This window comes from Apostichopus japonicus, chromosome 16 (genome assembly GCF_037975245.1).
Source record: "Apostichopus japonicus isolate 1M-3 chromosome 16, ASM3797524v1, whole genome shotgun sequence".
Lineage (NCBI taxonomy): Eukaryota > Metazoa > Echinodermata > Holothuroidea > Aspidochirotida > Stichopodidae > Apostichopus > Apostichopus japonicus.
In genome coordinates, this window is record NC_092576.1 from 7,388,033 (window position 1) to 7,415,000 (window position 26,968).

Sequence of the window (26,968 nt, forward strand, 5' to 3'; positions counted from 1 at the left end):
ATATCAGGTAAACATAACAATGGTATACGACCTTCACATGGAGAGGTGAGTATTGATCAGACCTTCACGTTCTTTATCCAAGGGCGCTAGGCTCACCTTGTCACATACATAGAGCAAGCTTTATTCATCAGTCTCTAATAACAGGCACAGTTTGGCTATTGGCCGCTCTAATTCACGGGAAGCAATTTTTACCTTTACCCGCCTAACCTCTCCCCCTTGATCCTTGGCGATACTGAAGTGATACGTCCCATCAATCATCGGACGTTATCTTCTACTATCTAAACTATGTCTCCAGCCTCGACTACGTGTAGTCTGTAGCTCCCTGTTGGTGGTGCGGAGTTTGTCAGAGCTTTTACTGATCGGACATATTTGCGTTGACTTTTTGGAGGATGGTGGTCAGTAGCTCGTTTGCCTCAGGAGCTTCTATAGTTGACTCTGGGTCGGTCTCGGCTCTTGATTTCTTTTCTAGAAATCTCTCCCGTTGCCTTTTAGCTTGGCGGGATAACTCGTCTCTCCAGATTCTACGGAGTGTTCTGCCTGCCCGTTGGAGTACTTGATTCCAAGAATCAAAGAACTCCTTCGAGTGGTTCAGTTGCCCCGGGAGTCTAGGTGGGTCTCTTTGGACCTTGAGTTGATAGGTGGCGTTTTGATCGCCGTCTATCCGGGAGATTTCTTTTGTGAGAGTGATGAGCCTTGACTGGAGCTCCTTCAGCGCATCTGCCTTTAACAGAAAACCCTTTAGCTTAAGTCCATTTTTACGGACGTTGTTCAGTCGGAAACTCTTTGTTTGCCTTTACGGACGTTACGGAGCAGCTGTAAACCCACGTGCGTAGCCAAGGGGTGTGTTTTGGTTGTTCAAACACCCCCATGGCCCAAGTGTCCCCCCAAAAAATATATGCAGAAAACACCAGTGACTTGGAGAGATATGCTAGTGATAATTATCGCACTAATGGGATTTTAGCTTTACTTTTAGTGAGACTCTAAGAGAACCGTGATACCAAATATGCCAAAATCAATGATGTGAGAGTACCGTTAACTCTTTGGGTTCCCAGTTTGCTTGTCAACAGACTTCTACAGTCCAAACGAAGGGGAACTCTATAGGTCCGCAATTCCCTTGATCTTTTTATCTCTGATTCCCCAAATTATCCTTCTTACAGTTCAAACTTTTGAGTTGAAGTTGAACCTAGTTGCTTGTAAAGTACATATATAGAGAAAGGTATCTCTTTAGGTTCGCATTTTCCTTGCATCAATAATTGAGTCTATATAGGATTACATCCAGTGGCGTAGGAAGGTACTTTTGAGTGGGGTGGCTGAAGACTGATGGCCGGCCTGGGGGAGGGGTCTAATGGGAGGGGGTGTCCCCCTCCCCTTTGGATTTTGTTTGCATTTCCAGGTGGCCTCAGATGCAATTTGGTGCAATATAGCACACTTCAACACCCACTCCATTTTGTAAATAATTTTGCATTTTCACCTGGCCTTAGATGCAATTTGGTGCTCCAAATGAGATTTTTTTCTGATATGGAAATGAAAAAGGGGTTTTCTGACTTGCTGAGCGGGGGGGCGGAATGGTACTTCCGCCCCCCCCCCCATATTTTTCACTGGGGGGGCTGGCGCCCCCAGCCCCCCGGTTCCTACGCCCTTGATTACATTTTTCTGATGTGAATAGAATTAGACCCCCCCCAGGATGCAGATCACTAAAGTGCTACCATCGGGATGTCGGCCCCCCTTTCTCAAAATCCTGGATCCGCCCCTGAAGTTTGTTGTTGTCTAAACTAAAGTTGTTGCTGCTGTTTAACCATGCTGTTGCTCAAACTTACTTTAATGTTAAAAAATAATGTTAATAAGTTTTCCCTTTTCGCGTTCAATTATCCGCACGTACGTACACTAGTTGTTGCGCCAATATAGCCATCCAAAGTTCCCGGATGTTGCATACGTCACGCCTAATCTCATTTTGGAACGTTCAAGACTAAGTGATCTTAGTCATGCGTACAACTTGATCAGGGCATTAAAGCACAAATTATATTCATTGGAAATGAATAATTATCACAGTTATCTTCGCAAAAAAAGTCAATACAACATACTCTTAGACAGAGGAAACTTGGTAATTCCATACAATCCATCCTAATTTAATTTATCAAAAAAACTTAAAATGGAAATAACGGGGGCCCAATGAAACCTTTTTTTTTTCATTTGAACACTTTTTTTCTTACTGTTGGGAAGGTAACTCAAGTTTACTTTTATGTTTTTTGAAGTGAAAAATGCATTTTTCAATAAAACATAATTACTAATGGTAATTGGTTCAAACGTTTAAAAATGACTAACTAGAACTTGTCAGGGATTATCACCAAGGTAGTCACGTGGTTGAATCAATTAGTCGGACAGCGACGACTAAAACAAATTAGTCAGTTTGTCTAACTTTCACCTCTTTGTGCCGGTTTTTCCAAATGCCCATATTACGAACCAACTGAATCTGAAAAAAAAGTTTACAACCTTGCAACATTTAGAAACTGTCAATCGAGATGTATCGGAATATTTGTTCTTTTTTTTCGTACAATAAGCAAATACACCGGTGTTCATTCATACATAGTAAAGATTCCTAAATCCTATTGGTCCATTCAGGTCAGCTGACCGTGGTTAATCCTGTGATACGCACGGTAAAATTACGGGGCATCACTTTAATAAATCTTTGGTTATATGTAACCAAAAATGTTTTGTTTTATGATTTTTTCCCCCACACAAATAGTATGCCATCGCTGGATGCACTCGGGCTCCGCCCTCGCGCATCGCTTGCATTATCCCCCGATCGTGCATTAATCCTGTGAGAAACGCAAGCTAGACCGTTGATTAACCCCTTATTAAGGTCTTGTCGGTGTGTTTGCTACAAGATAAATACACCAACGCTTTATTTTTATTTTTTTATTTTTTTTTATTTTTTTTTTATTAAAGAGTGTTTGTGAGTCGACCTACTAACCAGGACTATATATCTGCATCAGGTCACTAACCCAACGTATTGAGCTATAAATACATCACGTGACCCATACTAGCCTTCTATTGTCAGATAATGAAGCTATATATAGTCACAAATAAGTTATCAACTATATCGTGTTTGTCTCCTCATCGTAAATACAAAACAAAGGTTATCGGTAATTACCCTAACAGATTTGTAGTTGACTCTTATAGGAATAACAGTTAATGGCATGTTAACCTTATACCTGTCAAATCGTTCAAACCGCAGAGAAGAACTCTTGTCCTATAACCGCAAGCTTGAGTTGACATTTCACGAAGAATATGCAACTAACAGAAGAAAATATTGAGAATCAAGAGTACGTTGTACAATTGTGAAATGTTTACACGCCTACTCGACCGTATAGTGTAATGATTAAACAACTCAGTAAACAAATTTAAGGTGGAGAACTGATTGTTAACATACATATACTAAAGTAATACTAAACAGGAAAGGTTATATTGTGTGTTATCACCGTAACCGCCTTGTTTTTGGTCATCATCATAAAAACACTGATAAAGAAGTCATCGCCGTATATATTTTCCTTCTGTACGTTCATGGTTATGCGGTAAGATATTCTTATACATTTCTACCACCGACCGGACTTTGCTTAAAGGTAGTCTGTATAATAGGCCCCAAATTATAGCAGGCTATAATTGCTAGAAGTTTTTCAAAAAATACTTTCCTTGAGGTATAGTCCAGGTATTATAGACTCGCCCCAAACCGCGTGCCGCGCTCGGCAAAATTAACTCTCCGTTGATTGCAAGTGAAGTTTTTTTCTTGTAGCTACAAAATGCAGACATTTATGAAACGTGATACCTTGTTATCTTTTATCTGGACCTGAGATGTCCATCACTGCTATGCACACTGTGTTGTGGGTATTGACCGTAGCTGTATGTATTGACTGTACACTAGTGTCTAATAACCGAAGGTAACAATTAAGCTGTGTGTGTATTTTCTGGGATCGATAGTGGTGTCTAACACTTCTGTTACACCTTATTAGAAACTAGGTCAGATTACCGGCATGAGACGTTCCTTCGTGCGCGAGTCTTCACAACCTTTAATCAATGAAACTCTGTTCTTTAAATGATGATTTCACAATGCATGGAAGTGCAATAGAAATACAAACCGGACTGCTAACAGTCAGATCTTGTTCTTAACTGTCTGTAATATTATTAACGGAGTTGTACCCAAGAGTCATCTTGTAATATATACACGAAGGTTTCTCATTGAATCGGAATACTTCTGACAATCAGAATTCACTGGAAAGTAATGTAAAGTAAGTCCTTAAGCCAAATACCGATGTCTTCAATTGTAAGAACCATGAGGATGCTATAGTAACCTCACGTCCCAAAGTAAAGTACTTCGCAGGGTAACACTTTATCACGGCGTGTGGTGAACCGGTTGCAAAAACCTACTATAGGTTTACAAATATCACAACGAAAAATGCATACCTTGTATCGATATAACTAAATTATTTCATGAACAATGTATTTCTACGTTGACAATTTTTTTTTGGGGGGGGGGTATGGCAGACCGCATATTCTTTTTGTACATCATCACCTTATCCACCCGCCCACCACCCCCTTAATCGTCCCAAATATTAGACATGGTAAAACCTTTAAAACCAACCACACACACGAGAAACACGTTCAGTCAACAGAGCTGTGTCGACAACAGTGCTTGAGAGAAGGAGGGAGCATTTCAAGTTAAACATATGATTTGGCTACACCATAGTGCATACAACACAGAAGAAGGGACATAACCTGATATAGCTCTTGTGGTAACTCAAACCAAACGACTGATATAGGAAACCTAAAAGAGTTACCACAGCTCTGCTATATGAAGTGAGGTTATTCGCCAGTCACGACAACCACCCCTTTTTTCGGATAGTGAAAAGAAATTTGCAGGGCAGCAACAAATTAAAACTGTGGGAAGCTAAAAAGAAAACCGCCGATGTTTTATAATTTGGCAGACCGCATATTATGTTTGTCCATTATACTGCTGTTTTCGTTTAGGCCTAACTATTGTCAGAGACGTAGCGACCCTGAACAAGGTTTTTAGTTAAACTCCATTCTTTACTTCAATAAGTTGGTTTAAAAATAAATTTTTCTGTTCACGAAGAAGTAGTCATTGTTATCAATTTTGTACAGTTTTTCTGTTTGTATTTTTGTGTCAACAGTATTGACGCCGATTTATAGTGTTGACACTGGGTATATACGGTATCGAAGGCAGATAAACAAACCACACATATGTTACCTTACATAATGTTTGGCTACATGCATGAATGAGGCTTGAATACACACCACCGTACTTAACCATAATATGACGCTATATGCAATCGATACTGGTAGATGTAGTCCAGGGCTTGCAGAAGCGTGAACACACAGGTGAGTACCAATTTGTACTTTTACGACGAAAAGATTAGGGATAAATCAATGGCTGTTCTCATGCATGATGCTAGTGTGATATGGGCCTATATGGAATGATGTATATGTGTACCTTACATATAGTACTGGATAAGCCGTGTACACATGTATGACACCGGGAAAGGTGTGTAAACATATACCAGTGGTGTAACATATATATATATATATATATATATATATATATATATATATATATATATATTAATATATATATATATAGATATAGATATATATATATATATAGATATAGATATATGTTGATACTAGATGAGACTAGTGGAACACTAGTAGTTGTAACTCGGAGTTTCACGCTTTATTGCGATCTTCAGACAACTGGTAGCTTCAAGTTATGCTCCATGAATATATAGGATCCTCGTCGGGATTACCGGGGATTATGCGGTTGTTGGTGTATTGTTCTGCCGGTGTATTCTCTTTTGCGTCCGTTCTGTTGGTGGGTTTGTAAGGCTTTCTTCGGTGTTCGGCTGTAGGTGTATTCTCTTTTGCGTCCGATCTGTTGTTGGGGTTTTTTGCCTTCCTTCGGTGCTCGCTCCTTAGTTGAGTGTGGTTCTCTTGACGGTGTTTGGTGGTTGGGCTGGAGTTGTTTATGTAGAATTTGTTTTCGTGGCGACATTTCGATATGAGCTCTGGGCGTTTGTTCAGGAGGGTCCGTTTGTCTGTGTTGATAATGATGAGTTTTTCAGTGAGACAGAGGTTGCACCGCTTCGACTCGTTGCTGTAGGCTTTGGCTCTGCTGGCGATCGACCAATTGATAGTGAATGGCTGGTTGTTCTGTTTCAGTTGCCAGATGTGCTTCGAGAGTTCCGTTGCGTTTTGGTGTTTTTCGTGGTTGAGCGACATCTTGTGGTTACCGTATCTGAGCTTGAAGGGGGGTTCTGTAAGGCCGATGTATGTCTTGCAGTTGTCGATGGTTTTCACTTCTGCCTTGTATATAATGTTAGATGCCTGGCAGTTTCCATTTAGTGGGCATGTGTCCTTTTTTCGGCAGTTGCAGGCTTCCTTTTCTTTCGATGTGTGGGTGGCTGCTATACGTTTGTTGTGTCCTTTGATGATGCTGGCGATGTTGGGCATGCAACTGTAACTGACTTTCACGGTGTTTCTGTTGAAAATCTTGTGTAGTTTCGATGTCTTTGGGAAGTGTTTGTTGATAAGTTTCAGGAATGTGCCTCCTATGTTCGTGGCTACGTTGCTGCTAAAAGGTGGGTTGAACCAGATGATGTTGCGCTTTCTGTTTCGGTTGTTCTTGGTAGGTTGGTGGGCGATGTATGAGAGACCCTCGGTGTAATTACTTGACTTGAGTGCTTCCTCGTAGGCTGGTGCGGCTTTCTTAAAGATCTCCTCGTCGTGGGAGATGGCGGAGATACGTCTGCTGATTGAGGCTGGCAGGGACCTGATGATGTTTGGTGGGTGGTTGGAATTCCTGTGGATGTACACTGGGTGGTCGTTGGGCTTCCTGTAGGGGTAGTGTTTTCCGGTGTTGAGGTTGAATGTTACGTCGAGGAAGTTGGTGATCTTCAGGTTGCAATCGATGGTGATGTTGAGCCCCAGTTCTTTGAATAAGCTGATCATGTATTTTCTTATCCGGTCTGCTTTACTTCCGTTGGTGTTTTTGAAGGCTGCTAGGCCGTCGTCCCTGTATAGCCCGATGTATTCCTTCCCATATTCTCTTGCTAGTGTGTTTAGGATGTAGAGTCCTACAAGCTCGCATACCTCGGCCCCATCGTAGCTGCCCATTGTGACGTCAAAGAGGTCGTTGTTTCCTTTCTTCATCCAGGGTGTGCCGTTGTCGAAAAGGAGTGACTTCCTGGAGTGCATTATGATTTGTACGTCTTGGTTGGAGATGTGGGTGTGATCCTTAGCCATGGTTAAGGCCTTTTCCAGTAGGCTTCTTGTTATGGAGGGGTAGAATTCAACGATGTCGAAGCTGATGAAGGTGTATTTCTCTTTGTCTTGTAAGTTCTTGAACCATTCGATGACGGATGACGTGTTTCTCCATTGGTTAACTTTCGTGGCGATTCTTATGGCGTTGTTTATTCTGTCTAGGATAGCCTTGCTGATGAGACCTGTTTCGCTCTTTGCCGGGTTGATGAGCCTGCATGGTAGGTTGTTCTCAAAGTTGTCCTTGTGGTCTTTCAGGGTGATGAAGGCTTGCTTGGTGGCCATCGATTCCATGCGGTTGTCGATCCCTAGTTTCTCGGCGATAGTTCTGGCTTCGGCGTTGATTCTGTTGACAGGAGCCATAAAGGTCGTCTGGTAGTTCTTTGTGATGTGTTGCCTGAGGAGTTTTTCGTGTAGTTGGGTGTCTATCTCGTACAGGTTTCTGGTTTTGTCGGCCGGGATGAGTAGTTTGGTAGATTTCTTGATCCTGCTGACGTCTTTTCTGAGTTTGTCTTGGAATTGGTTGGTGACTTTTTGGAACTTCACGTTCTCGATCATACGGAGCAAGTCGTCCTCAAACGGCCTCAGTTCTTCGATCTGCGGTGGGCACTTCTTGCTTTTGAATCCGAAATTCTCCGTATGTGCAGGGTGGTGCTCGTCATCCTCCTCGTCATCTTCCTCGTTGTTGTTGCATGTTTTTAGGAAGAAGGAAGCTTTCCATCTCATACGTTTGATGACGTTTTCGACTTTTTCGATGAGTATCTTCTTGTAGGTGTTGGCAGTTGATATAGGTATATTCTTCATGGAGTAGTTGAAGCTGACTTGGTTCGGCTGTTCCATTGTTCCGTCTATTGCAGATAGGCGAGAGTGCTCGACTGACTGGTCAGGAGCGTAGGTAGAGTAGGTTGGCGTCTATCTTGGCGCAGAGTGCTCTATGTCCATTGGACAGAGCGGAATATATGTTGATACTAGATGAGACTAGTGGAACACTAGTAGTTGTAACTCGGAGTTTCACGCTTTATTGCGATCTAGATATATATATATTTATATATATATTTATTTATATATATATATATATTAATATATATATATATATATTTATATATATATTTATTTATATATATATATATATATTAATATATATATATATATATTAGTACATATAGGCTATACAACATATACCAATAGTATAACATATCATACGATATACCAATGGTGTATGACGAAAGATGTATACATATTTCACTGGATAAGTCATATACATTTTGTAACAGTGGTCTGAGTGGTGCAATATAATATACCAATAATGTAACCCATCTATACAAAATATATTGTGTATGACGATATATTTACCACTTGATAAGTCATTATGTTTCAGTGGTTTAACATATACAGGTTACCGTGTATAACATGCCCATAATGTGTGATGTATGACGGTATATGTATACACATACCAGTGGATAAGTCATAAACATATATATACCATTGATATAATTTCAGAGATGTGCGATACACCAATAGTGTTATTTATCTACACGATATACAGCTGGTGTGTATGTACACCACTGGGTAAGCCATATTTATAAATATATGGTGTAACATATGTTGCAATATACTAAACGTGTAACATAGCTATAGGATATAGCAATGGTTTTTGCCGCTGCCATGGGCGGCGATCATGGGGGGGGGGGGACGGGGGGACATGTCCCCCCCAATATTTTTGGTGGGGGGATATAGTATCTAATATCCCCCCCCCCCAATATTTGGTGGCATAGTTTTTTTTAAGCATATGTTTTGTATTTTTTTATGATATCGCTAGTAATTTCAAAATAGAAAATGCTTAGATGCAACTAACAAGGCCTGGGAAGTGCCATTTCCAGCGATCTGGGAGACATTTGCGGCCAATATTTTCTTTTGCGCTTCGCGCCAACTTATGGTGGCGCTACGCTTAGAAAGTCTGGGTACAAGCTTTGCCCCTCCCTTGGCAAATTCCTCGCAAGGCGCCTGTCTAACCGTGTCACAATTTGTTACTATATATGACCGAAAGTAGTTTTTACTTTTTTTTCTCGAAATGAATAGCTAGACGGACCGCATTCGTAATGAAATTTGGTTTGCATCTTGTGTATGAGTGTAAGTACGTACAATCATTATGATCCACATCGATATGAGTTCACTGGGTTTCCATTTGGCCTGTTTCCTACAAGATTTCTAACCGCAGGTGCGTAGCCAAGGGAGAGGGGGGGGTGAAGGGTGGAGACCGCCCTCCCCCTCGAGCATATTTTTTTGGTATTTTCTATGATATCGAAGTTTTATAGTAGCCGTTATAAGAGGTTTTAATATTTGTACACCAATAATTTAACTGTGTCTGAATTTTCGAAAATTCCTTGACCAACATTCTTTATCATACTTCCCTCTACTCGTGCAAGTTTGACCGGTCTGTTAGGGGTTGAGGGGGGTTTTTCTATATTGGTTGACCATTAGATGAAATTTTGTGCAACATTATGAGTATGTTTTGAAGTGAATTTATTATTCAAATTCTGAAAAATAATGGGCTTAAAACCTTGAAAAGTGGGGCTGACGGGTATTGTGGGGCATTACGTAGAATTACCTACAAAAGCAATGATCCACAGGAAATGCAATGAGGTCGAACATGATGTGTGACTGGTGACAATCTTGAAAAAAGGTTATGAATGAAAAAAAAAAAAACATATTAGGAAAAACTTGGTTCTCAGGCAAAAGTTTACATCTGGTTAGTCATTTTCAAGCCCGAGAAGTGCCATTCATGGGGGGCTATCAAAACCAGAAATTTTCTTGTACGTTGCGCGCCAACCAATGGTGGCGCTCCGCTTTGATAGTAATTCGCCTGCATCCAAGCAAATGTCCCCCCCCCCAATATTTGAAACAGATCGCCGCCCCTGGCCGCTGTGACCAGTCACCAGCACCAACTCTCTTCATGATGGTTATATACCAGGGAGTTGTTATGGAAACAACTCACTGGTTATACTTACAAGTTACACTGTAACACGATAGTCCCTATCAAGTGACGTATAAGCTGGATAATATAGCCTGATGCCATGTTCAGTGGTACACATGATGTGGTATGTAGTTGTTACCTGCTATATGGCTTTGTGGTATGAAATGAATTATTGTTGTTGTATTCATGTGATTTATATACAGTCACATTTAATGTGTCCCAATGTAAAGTAGACCTATGACTTTGTACAAGTTTTTGTACTTTTTTATTTGGCATTCAAACAATGAGTTTTCTAATCCCACGAGACCAAATGCCCAAGCTCCTATATCTGGTCGTATTACGTGTTGGAAACGCATTACAAGTGATCGAGAGAGAAAAAAGAGTAAAACAAAGTTAGCCTAACTGTAGTGAAAGCTAACAAACGGGGCTGACGGAAACTAAGTCAAATGACGTCAACGTTCTCCGTATTTATAATGTTTCGTGTGGATTTCTTTCATTCTTCTATATTATTCTTGGTAATAGTCAATTAGCCGACTTCTAGGCCTACAGCACAATACTTAGGTGAGGTATTCTTCTATTGTACACGTTACCGTATCTTATTGTGTGCTACAACTAGACTTGCTATGTTGACTTTGCACACTACATTCGTCACGTTACAAGGGCGACAGAAATTGCCACAGTCATTCTCTTCAGATCAGCTGTTGTAGAATAGCGTCCTCTCTTATGACAAGGCATATTATTACCTCCACCCCCCCCCCAACCAGGCCACCATTGAGATTTTCCGCTCCTCCACAGCTGCATGTTAATGACGGGTAAAGTATACATTGACATCTACAGTAATTCCTCAACTTTACACTTAGAATGATCAGACGCTGTTTGTTTCTATTTATGCGGTGAGAAAAAAAAAACACTTCCATATGCTATCAGAATTAGCCGGTTTTATCAATTCGCCAATACAGAGTAACCAGATGGTTAACTGTAACCATTAACCACATATATCGCTTACTTAGTCGTGGTGTTTCCATTAATCTCTGAATATAACAAAGTATGGTCAGTCGTCACGCTTAGTTAAACCGTGACCTACATTACTGACAGGTTTCAAGTTGTAGACGCACAATTCCCATCATGCAACACAGACCACAAACGCTGTTCTCTTTCCTGACTAAAATAGGTTATTGTTTCTTATTTAGCACAACCTATAGTCTGTTAAAAACCTAGTATAAACAGCCTAGTGTGTACTTTTCTTTTCACAAAGCTATTTTCCCGTATCTATGCTGTACTGAACATACAGTGCCCTCGGCAACGCTTTAGATTGATACTAGGTTTGTATCGGATAGATCCTCAGGCAAGGGCGTAGGAACCGGGGGGGCGCCAGCCCCCCCCCAGTTAAAAATATGGAGGGGCGGAAGCATCATTCCGCCCCCCCCCCACTTCGCAAGTCAGAAAACCCCTTTTTCATTTCCAAATGAGAAAAAAAATCTCATTTGGAGCACCAAATTGCATCTAAGGCCAGGTGAAAATGCAAAATTATATAAAAAATGGAGTGGTGGGTTGAAGTGTGCTATATTGCACCAAATTGCATCTGAGGCCACCTGGAAAGCAAAAAAGATCCAAAGGGGAGGGGCACGCCCCCTCCCCTTAGACCCCTGCCCCGGGCAGGCCATCAGTCTTCAGCCCCCAACTCAAAAGTACCTTCCTACGCCACTGTCCTCAGGCATGTAAAATAGAGTGGGCAAGCACATTCGTGGTAGGCAGAAACGGACACTGAGGCATGTACAGTTTGCACGCGAGAAAAGAGTATATTACAAACGACTTGGCCAAGACTAAGCACGACCTTGCTTTCATAGCTAATATAATAATCATAATTTATGGTATCAACTTTAACGCCTCAGAAATGCACCATTTCCTCCTTGGCCCATGAACCCAAACACCCTAACATGAGAGTCGGTTACAGCGACCCCAGAACCACACATACTTTTTAGATCCTTTATTTCCATGCACTAGCCATTCCATATTTGGTTTATTCTGTACTTATACCACTACGGGCAATGTTAGAATCCCCCCCCCACCCCCACCCCCCTTCTTTAGGATGCCGTGTATACGGCCAGTGTATCCTAACCCATTATGCTGATGAGAGGGGAAGGAGCTGGAAGAGGGAGGGGAGGGGGGGCAGTGGACAAGATTTTGTCAATCACTGCTCTATTCCAGCTAATTAAAATTAAAATTAAAGTTCAACAACCGAACTTAAAATTATGAAGTCGATTATAGAATTGCCCCTATAACTATAATTTTTTTTTTTTTTATGAAAATGGCGTATATATTTATGTAGAGTAGATGATGCTACAACCGTTTACTGGTTCCTTCTGGGTATATTTTAGCCGTACATCTCACAAAGCTATTAAATCAAGGCAAAGCTGAACTGGAGAACCAAGTTGACCCCCATTATATGCCCTGTGCTTGTGGGGTGACTGTTAGATTTACACTACCAGAGGCCATCTGCTAACCATTTAGGTACGAATTCTTTTCGCAGGCCGACCTTTGACCCATTGCATTCTTCAAATGTGTTTTGAATAGGCCTGCTGTGTTATGATATCATTCTTTATAATACTCCGTTTGAGATCAGTATACAGGGACGGTGTTTTAATGATAGGTAATAGCAGAGGTCGCATTCACGAACGCCTGTGGTGTGATTTTAGAGTTACAAATAGTTGACCTTCCTTAATCATCCATCCGCCCTTCAAAATTACGAAGGGATTTTTTTGGGTCAGTTTGGTTGTTCAGTATATATTTAATAGACGTTTAGTTTGTGAATCTTTTTATAACCGATGCTACCCTTTTTTAAACCAGTTTATAGTCTAATTTGATTAAAGTTCAAATACTTGTTTTAAAGACATATGCCTCCTTTGTTTAGGTTTTTTTCTTTTCTGTGGGCAGAACGAACATTATCAGGTTTCCTGGAACGTGCAGGGATTTCACGGCGGCGGCGACGGCGGTACAACCATTGGAATTGGTGACAGGAGAGGTGAGTAACTTTTCATTCGACTTGTTATCTTGTTGGGAGCTAGTCTACTCTATAGTAAATACACCGACACATGGAACCCTCAGTGTGCATCCAGTTGTGACTTTATCTGTTACAGTATTCAAGAGATAAACCAGTCAAGACTTAGTTGATATTGTCTCGTCATTATAGTAAGTACATAACAATTGATTACCATGTCTCCGTGATTATTTCGTGATTATTATTACGAATAATTTTCTCTCTAAGTATTATATCAATGTTATTTGTCGTATGAAGATTTCGCTAGGATCGGACAACTAGTCCTACATCTTTCTTTTTAATTTTTTTTATTTTTTTTAATCATCATTTAATCCAATATATCATGTATTTACATCTTCAACTTTTTTTGAAGAAAGTGTAAGAACTTGTCAAAATATCCTGTAAACGTGCATTTCATATTATAAATTGAGTAGTTATTTCTTGACCAAAGCATGCATGACCGGCTTTGAGAGATGTTTCTTAGGCAATGAAGGTAATTTCCGGGCACTTGCGAAATTGTTAGTGAATTTCCATTGTGTATGTCGGTTGTGCACTTACATGTACCCTCAGCTCCCCTGCCCCCCTCCCCACAGTCACTCCCACAGTTGTACCACTCACATATAAAGACGATCATGGTACTTCAACGTCTCCTTTGTTATCAGCGGCGTAGCTACGGGGAGGGGATCGGTGACGAACCCCCCACAATATGTGCCAGTGTTTACCCCCCCACCCATAAAAAAAATATCAGAAAAACATCTGCTTGTTCCCTTGTAAAAGCATTGGACCCCTTTATAAAGGAACTCTAGCTGCGCCCTTGGTAGTAATGGACGATTAATAATTTATAGTATTTGGAATAAATGTTAGGCTACCATATGTAAGTTATGCTATCAAGTAATATGGTAAGCCTAGCTCCCCCTTAAGCCCAGTAAAAGTAACCGTCGAACAACGTATATGCATGGCTTTACGAGCCTAACGGGCTATCATGGCTCCGTAGTGTACAAACGTAGCCTATGTATAGAAACAAACACGTCTGTCTTTCACTAATGACACTCAATACCGCATTTACAGACAAACCAACGGATGTTTCCAAAAAATGGTTTCCATTTTGAGGCGCACCGCTTTAACGGTGCCAATTGAAATATAGGTCAAAGAATTCGACGAGGCCTATGTACTGTACTGCAAATAGTGCACAGTACGTGTTTAGCACCTGGTGACGTCACGAACTGCATATATTCACTGCCTTTGTTGTGCCTTTGTTACATCTGTTGGAAGGAACAGTTCATGTGTTGAAGTATAGAGTTCTGTCCATGAGTATGACTAAAGACCCATGGGACATCAGTCAAATTAGTTTCCAAGTTTAGTTTATTAAAGAAACAGATGAATAAAGTGGTTGCTAACTTCAGGTATCACTAGTATATATGCCGTAAAGCAGGGGTGGGCAACCTTTTTGAATGAATGGGCCAGACATAAGGAGTGAAAACTTGACTGGGCCGCACCTAACCAACGACCTACTGTTGATTTCAAACCTTTTGATTCCGAGGACTGTCAAGCAATAGGTGTGTGTACTTAATCTGTATTCACAAAAACAAAATGTCAATACAGTACAGTTGATAATTAATGGGGATAATAGGCCTACCTGTATGACAGCATCATTATTACCGATAAATTCTAAGCAGCTAGCCCTTTTTTGTGACGATATAAAATAGACTGATGTCTTTCTTTTTCTTAAAACATCTCACGGGCCCCCAAAAAATCACTGGCGGGCCGCATGTGGCCCGCGGGCCGTAGGTTGCCCACCCCTGCCGTAAAGTATGCTCAAAGACGGCGCCCAGTTCAAACATAAATGGGAACAGTAACGGATCCTAAATTTAAATGGTTGGTGTGAGAGTGATTCGAGCGGGAGTGGGAGGGGGGGTGGGGGGTGGCAGGGTGACATTAATAAACGGGGAAAAGATCGGTACATTGTTACTCCTTCAGTTATTTTGTCAGTGATTATGTACGGACTATTCAGCCTATAGGCACACAGCATACAAGATAGGCCCTATACGCCTAGGCTAAAATTGCTTAAACTTTTCCGAGACTTGCAACACATTTTCAGCAATTTTCGTTCCTTTTGTTTTAAATGATCTTGTTTTGGAGGAGTATGCATACTTTTGTGAACTATGTAAGACAGTCTTAACTGAATTTTGGCACTGTCAAGCAATGCTTTGTGTTGGCTTTCAACACTATATAGTCTCTAAGAAAAAAACATACAAATTGAGCAGTGGTCACATTTGCGTGGTTAACAAATACGGTAATTCGGCCACCGTTATCGTATTGAAACTTTAAAGGGTTAGTCTAACACATGAACATTGTAAGTGAACGCTTCTGGTTATAATATCGACCTAATCAACACGTTAACTTGAGAAAAAAGATCATTTCGGGAGAGTTTCAACTCCCTATCTTATTTTGAACATGTTTAAAAAGTGACACGTACGGTTAACTTTGAGCTCATTAACTACGCAAACATTAAATAGCTTAGCCTAAGTTTAGTTTTAATGTAATCAAATAGGCCTGTATGCTATTCAATTCAATACATACCATGTCTCATTTACAGAAACGTATCAGAATGTAAGAAGTTTAAAAATAAAATGGAAGAAATTGAAAATTGTTGCATCATGCATGCATACGCGACTCTTGTTGAACGTGGAACCAAGAGTATTACAACCTAGCCAACTCAATTTGCTACAGTAGGTTTTCGACGACTGTTTGGCGATTATTCTGGCCCTTTTTACAATCCTGTCTGTATTAATAGAAATATTGCACATGTACCACCACCCCTCCCCCTTCACCGTCTGACCCTCCCCCACCCCTCCTCCCAAATGAGGTGAATAATGTTATGAGAACAGCGGCATGTTCTCAGCGTTTGAAGATCGTCAAAGATTGTGAATTCGCATTAACAATTTCTATATAATGTGTCTACAGTTAATCCTCTGTGTAATGCTGAAAGTATGGAACTATCATCACTGTAATAAAATAGAGTATTCAAAGCTAGCTATAGAGTGAGTCACATATGATGGTCATTGACTCATTACACCATCTATCTATACATTTATACCTATATATGGTCATAGTTAAAAGACGCGTTACACATGTTAGCTAACTCCAAGTGCATGGAATCGGATGTATTCAACGAGGTCCAATGAGAAATCTCCTCTAACTGCAGTATAGCTGTAACTTATAATTATGAACATGATTCATTTTACGTCCAAAACTGTCCGTGGAGAAATATCGTTTTATGACATACAGCTGTTGAAACTGGCAACCATTACCAACGAGAGAGAGAGAATGAATCATAGGAAATTGTTTGAGAATTATCATGGCATGAAATGTCACATTAAGAACTAATGTAGGCCATGCCTGATCCATTCGTATATATGTATAATATATATATATATATGTAAATATGTATATATATATATATATATATATATAGCCTATATATATATAGCCTATATATATATATATAAATATATTCAGTTCCTTTGCCGTTCAAAATGAGACACAAACCCAAATATCATATTTGGATTATATGATAAAGATCTTTGTGATAAATTACTGCCTCTCCCCCTCGCGCCCCGTCCCCACCACCCCCCCCCCCCCCACAACAGCTGAGAAATAATCCTGGTCCGTTTCAGAGATTTCCATTTTAAATCTAATGTCTGGTGAATGTCATTGTATGAATTTGTGATACCAGATAGTTCCATCATGGAGGTAAAAACAGTTTTTACCTCCATGGTTCCATAGACCATGATCTGAAAGCTGTTACGAGGCTTTATATGTTTTGCCTTTTAATGATTTTTTTGGAGTCAATGTTAAGGTAGAGTGTTAACATGGTTGAAAATTAAATCTTATTCTTCTTTGTGTAAGTTATACATTACAGAAAATTGAGTAGAATTTGTAATCAGTAAAGAAATAATAGAAATTGAGGGGGCTCGATAATGTCAGAGCTATAGGCTGTAACCAGGTCTTCAACATTATCAGTGAAGGACATTTCATCCTGTGACATCTCAAAAGTAGAATGAGACAGTTATTAGCTTATTCATCACACTTATCTCTATCATAGTGATTAATAGAATGTAATAATATAGAATAAGGATGACTTAGGACCTGTGTCACATTTAAGTCGTTCTTATAAACATAAATTTAATGATTATTTTGAGGTGACGCATGTTCCTGAAATTCGGCGTGTGGAATGCCGAACCTATTATTTTTTTTTATTATCATTTTTTATTCGTTGGGTGGAGAGGGATAGCATTTGACATTTTTGTTAGCTATAGAAGGGCTGATTCGTAGAATGATGAATGGTTCTGCATCAGATCTAACTTACCGCGTTCATATTGAAAAGTCACGTGACTATAGTTGTATGGTCTCGTGGTGTATAATAATATTGTTAGTATTTCATTATTATCCGTCACCTCTAACGATCCATAAAAATAGGCTATATATGCTGAAAACTTCTGTCATTCGTTGTCTTGGTAACGTGAACATAATCTTCCCCCGTCAGTATTTCGTTATTATTTAACCGTTGACCCGTTCTTGACATTTAGATAATATCATGATTCAATCTGAAAGTTGCAGATTTCCAGATCTAAATTTATGAGACTGTTGCAGACAAGCCTAACTTTTAGTGACAGTCACGTACATGCCAGTGTCATTCAGCACCATACACTGTTGTACTATACAACCGAGCTTTTCAACCTTTCCTCTTAGATTCCCCACCTTGGTGTAAAAGTGTTTCCTCATCCCCTTCCACCCCCCCTCCCCCCAAGAAAAGAAGTGTTTTCTACAACAACGTATACCATTTTTTTAATCACTTTCTTTCACATATACTGTTACGGTGAACATTACCATTCAATCAATGTTCATGTTATTTGTTTCGATGAACACTCCACAATACACAAAATAAAATAAAACCGGGACCATTGAGTGACCAATGGCTTTAATATCAGGATTTAGCTAATTGGTTAATTTGATCAATCAATCAATCAGAAGACATTTATATAGCGCAAAAATCAACAGAAATTGTTCAAAGAGGGTAAATGTACCATAGCGTGTACAACTTAGCCTTGGTCATTGGTAACTTGTCACACCTACACACCAAAGTGGGCGCAATTCAATCAATCTCTCCTAGGGCACCACAATGCACCACAACCACGTGTCCCCCGGGGGACTTCTCACAGGGTGCAGCCACAAACTGGCACACGCAACTATATTGACAAGTTACCTCGCAAGTTCCCATTTATACACCTGGGTGAAGAGAGGCAATGGAGATGAAGTGCCTTGCCCAAGGACACAACGTAATGATCTGGCCAGGGCTCGAACCTGTAATCCTTAGATCACAAGTCCACTGCCTTAACCACTTGACCGCAACGCACCCACTACATAACTGTCATTAACAACCAACCCTCCTTCCTTACCTCACCCTACCCACCCCACCCTCTACAGCCATGTGTAAATCGCCGCGATGTGTAACGTCCAGGCTATATTTTCTTGGTTAGAATATGTGTAACAGCGCTGAATGCATACTCAACTACTAGATAGGAAGAATGCCACCTCCCCGGTCAATTCCCCCTTTCATTCTCAATTTTCCCCAAGACTTTTCAATTCTCCCCCCCCCCCCCCGAAGAATCACACCAAAATGCATGTAAGCAACAATTAACAGTATAATGAAGGAACCTAACTTATCCTGCGGCTCCTTCAGCACAGCGTCACAGGGAGGGGAGGGGAGGAGTGGGGATGGGAGGGGAGGGGCCTCTACACCCATACATACCCACATATACATTAAACACATCATACACCAAATCATATGCTCGGTTATAAATAGTCTTTAGTTCTTTTCACAAAGTAAGTCAAATTTCTAATAGCTTAATAAAAGATAAATGTCGAGGCAATTGCTACGCACTGTTTTCGTAACAGCGTAAAAAGAAGAACCAAATATTTTTTTTTAAACGATTTGCGAAGAATAAGTCTCGTGAGCATGCTGCTTTAAGCAGATTACCCCTCACCCCACCCCTCCCCTACCCTCCCCATCCCCACTGTCTTGTGGAGGCTGTCGCTACCAACCATACGTTGTGGCGTTCATGAGCATCTCGGGAGCCCACAGTATAAGGAAGAAAGAAACATTTACGCCACGTTTGGACGAACAGAATATTTTCGGTTTAATATCATATTTGAGTTTAATATGAGGTTTCTCACAAGCTTGGGAATAGAGTTGTTGTTCCGATTAATGACACATTCTTATATGGCCACGTCAATAAATTTTGTGTCGCATTATTGACTTCATATAACGAACAGGGTTTATAATGTCATCGTAAGCTATGGAATGTTGAGCCGTCGCTGAATGATCTAGATAGGTCAAAGGGTTAAAGGGATCAAAATTGATCTCCACACAGTTTTTGTCAGTTGACACGCGCCAGAACTGGGTCCCATTAACAGTTAAAGCAGTTTGAAATTCGTCAGGTTTTTTTTTCTATTTCTATTGTGTTCGATATATTAATCCATCGCTATATATATATCTATGTAATTGCATTGACTCAATATGACTGCAGTAGCGGTTTTAAATATTGCCAAACTAGTCAACATATTTGAAAAGATTCCCAATGGATGTATATAGCAGGATGTTCTCAAGAATATTTCAGTGCCGCTAGGATCTGTAATCTGATAGTGTGATATATGTCCTGGGGAAAGAAGGGTGTAAGTAGTGGGGGTGTCTACCCCTTTGGAAATTTCTTTTTCAAATGATATATGCTTAGATGGAAAAAAAAATGGTGCTATCTGTCTTCCTTAAAAGTTAAACCTAAAAGAGTTAGCAGCATATATTAAAACTATTCATGATCACGGTCTGCGCATGGGCGATGGATTTATAAGAATATATAACAAGTCTTCTAAGTTGTTATAAGTACGTGTTGCATACTGCTCGCCGTTTTCATGTTCTTTCAAGATGAGCTGTGTGAACCAATCTATATGCGCTCTTCATTCCAAAAGATTGAAATGTCACTCCTTGAAGAGTATTCAATATGGCCACCGTTTCAAAAAGTGAATGCCACTGACTCATCTGAGTTTACTCATTCACACTTAACACCCAATAGAAGAGGGAAATGTCCGGTTGCTATAGAGAAACCTATATGAGTGACGCTGATAAAGTGAAATTCAACATGCAACTGTTCAGAAAGAGCGATCATATTTAGACGCTCTGAAATATATATATATATATATATATATATATATATATATATATATATATATATATATATATATATATATATATATATATAAATATATATATATATATATATATATATATATATAAATAAATATATATATATATATATATATATATATATATATATATATATATATAAATTCTCACTGATGGCAATTTAAAAATGTGTTGGTTCTCTATCAGTACCTAATGAATAATAGACAGACTGTCTTATCAATGTCTGACATCTTTGCGATTGTTTTTGTTAAATGTAAATCACATTGTTATTATGAAACGGTATGTATAACTTTGTATGTTACATTGGATACCATATTCTGCAGCAATATCCCTCTGATATCGTGTAAACTTTGGTGACATGACATAACTACACATGACACTTAAATTACCATATAAACAACTCTTATAATTGTGTTTCTTATCACGAAAACCACTTCCGGATAAATAATCAGTCGGCTTCTACTACGGAAGTAAAACAACACCCGCCATGTATATACGTATAGAGAGGGTGAACAGGAAACAGTTACATGGGTACTTGACTGTTCTTAGAACCGTGGTAGTTTCTAACAAGCATATTATACCGTGCAATAGACATGATCATGTAATCGGAACATATTTATATAGTTATGGTTTGGTGTTTGGTAATGGGGGTTGTAGCAGGATCACCATTACATGTGGCATTGGTCCTATTGGTTAGGCTGGGACCTCGGGATCACTTTTTTTATATAGTTATGGTTTGGTGTTTGGTAATAGGGTTATCCTCTTGTAGCAGGATCACCATTACATATGACATGGTCCTATTGGATAGACTGGGACCTCGGGATCACTTTATTATATAGTTTTGATTTGGTGTTTGGTAATGGGGTTATCCTCTTGTAGCAGGATCACCATTACATATGGCATTTGTCCTAGTGGATAGGCTGGGATCAACTTTTTCTGAAAGGTATCGTCATCAATGGCATACATTCCCAATATTGGGTCGGGGGAGGGGGGGGGGGGGTTCTGTGGCTGTGGAACTGCTTTGGCAACGTAACCGTTAAAACATGGTCATACATTCCTTTTGTAATGGGGTGGGGGGGGGTTGGAGCACAGGGTCAACATTAGTTACCCGGTGAGCATGTTGGTGCTAAGACTTGTAACCAATTTGTTAACATAATTTCATGACAGTACTTACTTACATGGTAAGCAATGCTGAAGATAAAATGATAGATTTACCTGGCTGTTTTGATTACCGTATATCTTATTTCCGTTGATATCGTTCGTGGTTTAGAAAAGTGAGATGAACTGTAAACATCTATACTAAATCTTTCATTGACAAGATCATTTTATTGATTCAACAAAAGGTATTTTTTTCAACCAGAATTTCGACAAAATCATGTGAAGTTGACCTTGACAGGTGTGATATGAATAATAAACCGATACATTCTTCCTCTGATATGAAACTAGACTCATATTACTATTCATACACTTGGTTGACCTCTGATCTCAGGATACTTAATGACGTCACACAAAGCGACGCGCTGGCACATTTCTAGTCGAATGCAATCAGTATGTATAATCTTTCAGTTTGGTAACGCGGTTAAAAGTCACGATATTCGTTTAAAGGGTGAAACCTATCAACAACTGTTTACCGTTACCCCACAAATGAAATTACTGCCAGGGTTTCAGGCACACACACACACACATACACACGCACGCACAAACTTGTCTCAGAGATTGTATAATCGGATATAAGTTTAAGTCTTGCTGCGCGTCAATTTGTTTGTTAGTCACGTGATAGTCGTCAGGCTCACCCATCACTTACCACCCACATGATCCAGTGGTCCCCACTCTAACTCTCCCATGGTAACCCACGCCTTTTTACTCCTCATTTGAAAATACTTCCAGTATCGTTTTGTCAAAATTCGTATATACATATACGATTTCAATGTGTGAATATATTGTGGTGTGAATATTGAATATCAACAGTTTACCAACTACAAACAAGTTGAATTTCGCCTGAATTTAGGCGTGCGGGGGTCGGGGGGGGGGGGTGTTGGTGGATCTGTGGTTGGCGTACGGTAGATGTTCTCCGACGTCACAACATTGGCATTCAGTTTTATGAATACCAGTGACTCATAACTATGACGATGCATTAAAGATTTGGTCATCCACTTATAAAACTATGGCCTTGTACTTAAAGACAGTATCGAGCACATTATCAAGTGACCATTTGCACTAAAATATGCCATAAAAGCACGACACTTTAAAGATATGGTCACTTACAAACATCCGTACACTATAAAAATATGGTCATACACTTTAAAATATGGCCATACACTTTAAGATATGAGCAAGTACATTAAGACATATCCGCACACTATAAGATATGACTACGGGCAATTTAATACACAGCCGTGCACTTTCATATATGGACATACACTTTAAGACATGGCCGTACTCTTCAAGACAATGTCATTCTTTTGAAGACATGGTCCTGACTATACGGCCATATACTGTAATAGTTTGACATGCACTTTAAGATAAGGCCATTCACTTTAAGACCATGGTCCTGCATGTACGGCCATATACTGTAATAGTTTGACATGCACTTTAAGATAAGGCCATTCACTTTAAGACCATGGTCCTGCATATACGGCCATATACTGTAATAGTTTGACATGCACTTTAAGATAAGGCCATTCACTTTAAGACCATGGTCCTGCATGTACGGCCATATACTGTAATAGTTTGACATGCACTTTAAGATAAGGCCATTCACTTTAAGACCATGGTCCTGCATATACGGCCATATATATACTTCAATAGTTTGATATGCACTTTAAGACAAAGCTGTTCACTTTCAGTCAAGGCCATACACTTTCAGCCATGGTTAGATACACTGTATGCGATGGGCATGCACTTTATGATGAACAAAATCGTACAGGTATACGATATGCATCCGCTGGACTTATACACAATATTCTCTTCAATCCGTAGGCACTTAACTTTTACGATTACTCATAGCTCGACACTTATCTTAAATGAAACCGTCAACAACTAATAGAAAGCTATGATAATAGGAACCTTTATCACGTAGCCTACGTCTAAAGAGATATGTATCATACAATACAATAAGCTATACATGTACAAACTTCAAGACATGCCATGATATAACCAAAGGAAAACTCCTTTTACAGGCTGAAAAGGTTTTGTAATAGAATGGTTTGCTAACCACATCGAAAGAAAAGTAAGGTGATGTAGTTGTAAAAGCCACGGCAGAATTGTGTTATAAGTCGGACACGTTACAAGGTCAGTGTAGTCCTATTCACAATGCATCTGTTTATAGAAACGTCTAGCCTATGAGGAATTTATCGAAACTTGACATATTTGGCTACAAGCATTGTGTGTAACATATGAAAAGTCCTTAGTATAGATGTATTACTACCAAGCCTATAGCCAACCAACTCAATGCATTAATATAATAGAGAGATATGTACTGTGTTTGATCCACGAAGCGTAAAGGATATTTCGTGAAACTACTCACACGTTGTCAAACGTTGTCAAATATCAGAAAAGAAATTTGGCCTCCGTGGTAACTGACTTTCATGTAACAGCCGTTCAATTTTGACTTGATCTTATATAATTGACTTTCGGTAGCCAGGAATTCAGATATCTGTCTTAAAGGGGCATCTTTCCTGGCATGTCAAGTGTGATAACACATTTTATCAAATGTTTGCTTCACATTCTATCAACTTGCAATTTAAATTTAAGTATTTTTATAGAATTTCTTAAATTCAAGCCTCATTTCTCAAACATTAAAAAAAAAAATGGACAATAATTGTTTGTGTCAAAAAACATCGTTTTATTACATAACTGCAGGATACCGTTAATTAACGGTATCCTGTTTACATAATACTAACTTTTAGTTTTCAATACTTATTTTCCATTTGAAAGCCTTTTTTTCTCTTGTTGAATAAAACGTTTTTCCGAGAGTAAAAGTGTTTATACAGTGACCAATAACTGTACATACAATGCTGGCCGGAGCCTAACTTGTGAGTTCTGGGGGGGGGGGGGGGTAGGTGACGGGATGGATGGTACATCCATCACAATATATACATTAACGGAACATAACACGAAACTTGGACACTTGTTTAGTAGGCTAAGTTTAATATTGTAACGAAACCATTTGTTTTTTTAATTATTAGTTGTTCCTACTGTTTGTTTGGTCTGGATTTAAGCCATGATGCAAAACAGGTTACAAAAATAAAGGAAATGACACACTATTGTCAGAGTATAAGATCAAAGGTCAACTCGTTACTGTGTAAATCAGTGTCGTTTCGACCCAAAAAAAGGTCTGTAAACACAACTTGTTGACAATTCATATGAGTTTAATAATATTAGTATTATGGTTGCAAACAGTGGCGTAGGAAGGTACTTTTGAGTGGGGGGGGGGCTGAAGACTGATGGCCGGCCTGGGGAGGGGTCTAAGAGGAGAGGGTGTCCCCCTCCCCTTTGGAATTTTTTGGCATTTCCAGGTGGCCTCAGATGCAATTTGGTGCAATATAGCACACTTCAACGCCCACTCCATTTTGTAAATAATTTTGCATTTTCACTTGGCCTTAGATGCAATTTGGTGCTCCAAATGAGATTTTTTTCTAATTTGGAAATGAAAAAGGGGTTTTCTGACTTGCGAAGCGGGGGGGGGGGGGCGGAATGATACTTCCGCCCACCATGTTTTTCACTGGGGGATGGCGCCCCCAGCCCCCCGGTTCCTACGCCCTTGGTTGCAAAGTTTGTGTAAGGGAAGCTTAACACATAAATGTGTGCGTGACTGTCTCATATATGTTAACATTGATACACTATTAGAAATTAATTGAATCTCTATTTTCTATTTGAAGATATATTTTAATCGCGATAAAATCTATAGGCTATTCAAATCGTATTTAAAATTATATTAAGATCTTATTCAAAATATACCTTTAACATTTGAAGTAGAGATATTTGTGTATCTAACAAGAGATATCTTCTGTTCATGTTAAGATATCGTCAATTTCCATACGAGATGTACTTACAAAGATATCTTTAGATGACCTCAAGTTCTGTTTTATTGGTTTAACTCAGAAAAAGGTATCTTTACATATTTAGCGTCTGAAGTGTCTGAAGTTTATTCAAAGATCTATCGAAATACCAAACCCATTGTAACTAACTTGGCATGCTGGATTTTGTGGTACATCATGTCGACTTTCGACGGGTATACTGGTTTGTGGAGGTTGTGGAGTACTGGTTTCGACGATGCATTCTATACGAACCTCTATTGCGCGCGCGTTGTCAAACCTCAAACGACTCATTTGAAATACCCGTACGTCATTAGTCACGGTGAACATGTGATGTGATTGGTCGTCTCGATGAAATGTTGTTATGGCAACAGCCAAAGTACATGCCCAATACTCAGGGGGGGGGGCAGATTTCATATTAAGTGGCTCCCTGATATCAGTATGGCTCAACAAACACCTTCAGGCAAGGCATACCAAACTTTGGGTAGGGGTGTCAGGGTGTAGTGTTACCTCAGGGCTCCAGGGGGTGACAATGCTACACTGATCGTAGCAACGTCGGCCTTGTAAATACGCAGGGTGACTAATGCCCTGCATTTCTCACAGGAACTGTGAGACAAAGGACTTATTGTTGTCTATACCGTGTCAAAAAAGAGAGCAAATATCTAGATCATAAATATACAAAATGCGATACCCTAGCTATCTGTAAGTTTAACCGCTTGGCACAAACCATAACACTTACATAAACCAGGAAGAAAAGACACAGTCAAATATATCGAGAATGATAGCCAAGCAACATATACCAGAGGCAAACTAATTTATTCAGAACTATTTGAACACGCTTCATTCATACCATCGAATTCAAATATGAATCGAGGGCAAGTAAATTAACTGCTCTAATAATATAGGTGAAAGGTGATGCATGGTCAGGATGCACGGGATATATCTCAGACCATCTGCGGGTTGTTTTCTGCTTAACCGTCGTTTATGCATTTATAATTATTTTCTCTTGGCTGTAAAATTTCCTGTACCAGGAAATTTATATTTTCGTAAGCAGGTAGAGTTGCTTCTTGGATTCCACTGTAACATTCCAAGTATATATATCTGACAACAGACCTTGACTTAAAACGATAACCCAGTGACTGCTGTCCATGTATTATGAAGAACTTACTGGAAAATGTATGCATCGTTTGGTCAACATTACATTATAATAAGCTTTTTGCATTCGTACTTATGGCTCTGTACTCGTATTCATGGTTCAGTACTCTTATTCATGGCTCAGTACTCGTATTCATGGCCCTGTCAGTACTCTTATTCATGGCTCAGTCCTCGTA

General features: G+C 39.6%; 1 protein-coding gene across 5 annotated transcripts in view; it reads left to right on the forward strand.

Moving 5' to 3' along the window:
* Window positions 1-12,924: 12,924 nt before the first annotated feature.
* The window catches only part of LOC139983562 (uncharacterized), a 22,175-nt gene continuing 8,131 nt past the window's right edge, over window positions 12,925-26,968 (forward strand). The window contains exons 1-2 of one of the 5 annotated variants that reach the window (XM_071997197.1): window positions 12,933-13,066; window positions 13,238-13,325. The gene's annotated coding sequence lies outside the window, so the exon portion shown is untranslated. The other 4 variants (XM_071997198.1, XM_071997195.1, XM_071997196.1 and 1 more) reach the window with 4 other exon arrangements.